The sequence below is a fragment of the Rhopalosiphum padi genome, chromosome 2 (genome assembly GCF_020882245.1).
Source record: "Rhopalosiphum padi isolate XX-2018 chromosome 2, ASM2088224v1, whole genome shotgun sequence".
Taxonomy (NCBI): Eukaryota; Metazoa; Arthropoda; class Insecta; order Hemiptera; family Aphididae; genus Rhopalosiphum; species Rhopalosiphum padi.
Window position 1 is genome coordinate 36,074,406 of NC_083598.1, and position 6,000 is coordinate 36,080,405.

Below are 6,000 nucleotides of genomic sequence, written 5' to 3' on the forward strand. Positions count from 1 at the left end.
CCACTGCTGCGGTTTGTTTGTATATATAGGTTAACCTGTATACGATATATAGGCGATGGGCCACCGATGTCGTCGTCGATATGCGCTGCTTTTGTACAGACACGCCATCAAATTATATACGCGACCGTATTACCCTAAATGTGTAATAATATATTAATATATAAATGCACTCGTCGGCGTTGTCCCGAGTCGCCGTCGTCAGTCGTCCACACATATCTAAACCGCATCACTGCGACAGTCATTTGCAGTATAATATTATAATATTATTATCGTGGGCGTTTCGGTATGTATTATTTTTTCCCTCCGAACACCGTCTTTCATCGTATATGCTTATACGCCTATGTATATACGAATATATATATATATATATATATATAGTGGTCCTCTTCGCGGCCGTGCCTATATATCTGTATATAGGAACTAGCGCATATTATATTATATACCTATATGTGCGTGCATAGTCTCTTCACATGACCCTCCCCTGACAATCCCACGCGGCCGCCTGTTATAGTATTATTATTATTTTTACTATCACAATGGGCAATCAATCTCTTTTTCCGTGTACACCCCTCCCCTGCGCCGTCGTCCAACCGTTCTGTTGCTCTTTCCGCCGGTCGAAAATGAAATAAAACTCCGCCGGGGCCAAGTTCATTAACACCGCGGGCGCGCGCTCGCGACTGACTAAATGCAACGCGTATATTTATAATACCTATATATACATACATTATACATATAATAAATATATACTCTCTCCCTCCCGCTCATACTTACCTATTTGTACAATATAATATTTATTCCGTCAAACGAACTCGCGACCGTATCAAAACCGCACACGGCGGTGGCGTGTGACATCGTTCAACCTAATGAACCATCGCGAGACGGCGAGAGCGAGAGAGAACGCAATATTGTTATTATTATTGTAATAATACAAACCTATACAAACGTTATATACGATATTATATATTTATATACTTTGCATTCGTCGGCGCGCCGATGATAAATCATACGCATAATAAAGGTAAAGACCTTTTGCCGCCGTCGCCGATTAGCGTTCGACTTGTTACCGCAACTATGTTGTACGATGTGCAGTGTATTTAGGTCGTTTGTACGTATATATATGTACGACTCCAAATCCAAACACGGACGCGCGCGCCATCATATACTTTATCATTTTCGATTCGATCTACCGCCACCCGAAAACGAGTATTTTCAGTTATCCACATAGATATATTGTTTAGCCGCGAAAAGAAACTGGTGGAAAATACAATATATATTATTATGTAGTGTACTATGCGCGTGTGTTAAACTGTGGCACGACGACGCGGAAAAATCTTAAGTCCCGAATACCCACATTTTGGAATTTGTTATTACTTATTATCGTTTCGACACGACTATTACTACTTCAGCGGTTTTATTTTCTCGGAATTATGCACTCGGAGATTTTGCGGACACGAGTGATATATGTATATTGTATACATATTGTAATTTACGTTGTAACCGTCTTTTATTCTTTTTTTTATGCACATAATTCAAGGGAAAATGTCAAATCAGGTTATTAAAAGAATAATAATGAAATTTCGTCGTATATTTTCTTTGCATATTTATTTTGATTCTTTTAAAGCTGTTGGAAAGTATCCAAGACTTAGGTATTAAAGTTTTTAATTTACAGCGTACGTACATAGCATAAAACGGTGAGATTGTCTGCCTAGCGTTTTCTTGTATGTATACATTTTTTTAATTGATATTTGTACTGTTCTGATCAATCTATAAATGTACGTTAAATTGTATGGTAAATTAGTTTTAGTACAATAATATTTTAAAGATAGTTTAAAAAACACAATTTCATTATTACATAAAAAAATATATGGAACATTGAAAGTTAAAACTCTAAGCTTAATAAAATTATTCAATAATAATACTAATGTAACTGTGTAAAATTATATAATATAAAATGATGTACTTAAATCCATGATTTATCATAGTTGAATATAACAAATATATATGTAATAATTAATAGCGCAACTGGTGAAAATCGCAAGGTGCAACATATTAAAGGTTCTGTGCATTTCTCAAAAATGAATAACATGTTAAGCTTGAAATATTCATCCGAAGAAAGAGTAAAATGTTACGTTATGATTTTATATACTAAGAATTAATTAAATATAATAAAATATAAAGCCACTGCTGCAATACGAGATGTGCTCAACACAATATACCGTCGTCGCCCTTGTACGATAAATAATCACCTGGCCTGTAGTTGAAGAGGCTGCACATTTAACGCCAAAATGAATCCAAAGTCCCCGAGTGCCATTTAATTTTAAGAAACCGGAGTTTCATACAGCCTCCCGGGTATACGCACACACAGCGTAACATTTCAATTGAAACTTTACCTTATATATATTTCGATGGATCTATAGTTGTGACGTCAAGGAATAACGGTATGGTACGAGTGAGTGCGGGAGAGGAGAGAATTTGAAAGAACGCAGATGTCGGTACATCACGATTTACGGGTGGACGGCTGGTTTAGGGGGTGTGCAGGAGAGGGTGTATCTTTGGACCCCAATTAGATGGAATAAAGGGGAAAAAGAAAAAGATGAAGACCGCAATCGTGCACGGTTCTTATATTATATAATATACGCACTGTATACTACTCTATACATATATAATTTTTTCCTCCAAAAGAATTTCTGGTTATGTTCAAACTTCCAGTACGATGAGTCATAAAATATGATTTACAGCGGTCGAAGTTTATTTATTATTAATATACAATATATATAGATAGATAGATAATAGATATAATATTATATCGTTCGATTTGTTCTTCAATCGCCATCAATTTAGCCACAAATGCGGTATTATTGCAATTATAAATATCATAAAAATTATAGAATATCATACATTTTATTTAATAAAAATATAACTTATTGCGTATTATAGTTGTAAATATATATCATTATATATATATATGTCCAATATGGCAATATGAATGTTATGATATTTTCTAGATGGACGAATAAATTCGATGAATCATTAATATTTCATTTGAAACTTAATACATATAATATCAGTATTCTAAGCAGTATTCCAACAACCTGTTAACCGGGACAATATTGTGCTCTAATAATTCACATATACGATATACTGTACATCACTGTGGACTTGTCCAACATGTAAATCGTAATATAATAATTAATGAAATTGTTTCAGTATGACAGTATCATAATATGCGATAGCTGCAAGTTCTGCATCCGGGCTGATTCAACCTGGTTCTAGATGAAATCTAGTGAATGTGTAGGTACTTAAACATACTTCATTTATCGGATAAACACGGTCTCACAAACTGTGTACACAAATATAACTATTTTTCACCTACATTTTGAAATTCACAGAGGTTTCTATATATTTTATAAAATAAAATAAAAAAATATATACATATTTTTAGTATATTAATAATAATGAGCATATGGTACTTTATTAGTTTTCAAATTAAAATGATGTAAACATGTGTACTGCTTGAATTTTACAATATTCGTGCTTACATTTCTTGATTATTTGATTTTTAATTTAATTATTAATTATTAATTGTGTTGTATACATTTCAAATACTTTTTTAATATAAACATTAAAAACAACAAGTCAATTTTAAAAACCAAAAGCGGTTACATTTTTTTTAAAAGAAAAAACAGGTAATTTAATTGTTAGTCGTAAAATGAAATAGACTTGTTTTTTTAATTTAACAGATAAGGGTGAACCACAGTGGCATCATTTGCGGGTTGTAAGGATGTGCATTTGCATAAATTATTGCATCCCACACAGATTCTCATTAGTCATTACATTTTACAGGTTTGCTGTTCATAATGATATTCACTATTCAACACAAATAATAACATTATGATAGACGAGAGTTTGAAGTATTCTTTTAAATGATAAAAGTGATCGTCTTTATAATTTTAACCCTACTAAGCTATATGTATATTGAAAAATGCGAGTACTGTAATATTGACTATCTTAAATTATATTTCGTCATTTAGTTTTCCTTTTTAATTGAAAAAGTGAATAATCTTTATGCATTATACATTTATTATGTAAATTTATTACGGGTACATACTTGTTTTCATTTCTATTAAAGTAAATATGGGTATGAGGTTGGTATCTCCTAAATTCGTGGAAAATCCAAAATTTGATAGGCCCATTTAACAACGCCACTTTATTGTTAGTGTATTGCAGTGTATAGCCACATAAGTAAGCTCCGAATACAACGCGCACGGTCTTGTTAACATAATAATAACAATAACAATAATAATAATAATAGAAAAATACCTATATAATAATATAATACCTGTACCTACTATACACACTGCAGAGGTACGATTAAAATCGTGTGCGACGAATATCAACTCCTCCGTAGGGCTCGTGTTCCACGAGGTGATGTAGGCGCACATTTTTCATTATATTATCATCATTATCGTCGTCGTCGCTGTACCGCACATAAAAGATAATAATATATATATGTGATAAAATGTTATGTTATCGTGTATATTTTAGTAGTACTAAGTTCTATAGTGTGATGATATATGTATGTATTATATTGTACAATATTATTATCGTTCAATATTTATATTCTTTCCGAGTGTGTATGTGTGGAGGACAAAGAAGTTAGACTCCCATTGACCTAGGTTGGCCCCTATTGATTTTTGTGTTCATACAATCGGACAGACGTCAGTTCGTTTCACGCCTCGAACCCTCTCGTACCTCTTTTCCTCCACTCGCTCGTCATCGTCGCACCCCCGCTATTGGGTTCCCCGCGAACTTCCACCAGTCCAACCGGTTTCTGATAGTGTATATTATTATATGAGTTTGAGTGTGTGTTGTATGTGCGTGTGTGTGTGTACATCAAAGTATATTTATATATATTAATAATATATTATACATTATAGTATACCTGACCATGTGCCAGTGTATGTTTTCGGACAAGACTTTTATCGGAATCGTTTAAATTTTAACACGGCCTATTAATTCGACGATAGGGCAATGTAATTTTAGATATATAAAAAGGACGAGCTTGCAGAGAGAGAGAGAGAGAGAGAGAGTGAGAGAGAGAATGAGTGAAACGGTATTTCGATGGTCACCGCGACACCCCGAGATATAATACACCTCTATACATACATTCTGTAAATATATATATATATTCATAAGACTGGTGTGCATATGACGTGTGTGTGTGTGTGTGTTTGTGTACGCGCGTGCGAGAAGGAAACACTCAGCGGAGACCTGAGAAGTATTTTTTTTTAATTGGAACCCGGTCGGTTATTTATCGTTGTTATAATACTTTTCATTCGTTCCGTCCGACTTCTGTAAATACAACGCTTATTATAATATACATAAACAGTCGAAAACTCGAATCACCTCGTCGCGCGTAGTCACATTGGCCGATCGTTGGTCGATGTCTGTACCACCAGCCCGTCGAACGTTTACAATAATAATATATTACCTATGTTGTAAATTATTAATTATTATTATTTTTTCGCATATCTCATAACATATAATATTAAAATCACATTGTTCGTAGTATATATATATATATATATTGTATACTATATAGCTTGTATAGCTTGTGTTGTATAAAAAAAAACCTCTTGTGTATAGAACTTAACGGCATTGTATAAGGTGCATTTTTCTCTCTCATCGCCATTCATTATAATTATAAAAATTAAATGTAAATATACATACTGCACATATTAAATAACATTATAATAGTACCTGTGTGCTGCACTGGCTGACTTGGCTGTGTATAGTGTATTCGCACGGCCTCTATATTATATATTATATAGGTACGCTCCTTTTAACTCTGCTCGTAAATTAATCGTGAAATAATATTATTTTTTATTATTATTTTTAGACACACATACATATATATATATATATTTATATATATTATATATGTATAGCAGAAAAAGAAAAAAATTGCCCGCAGACATATTCGCGCGCGCGTTCGGTCGA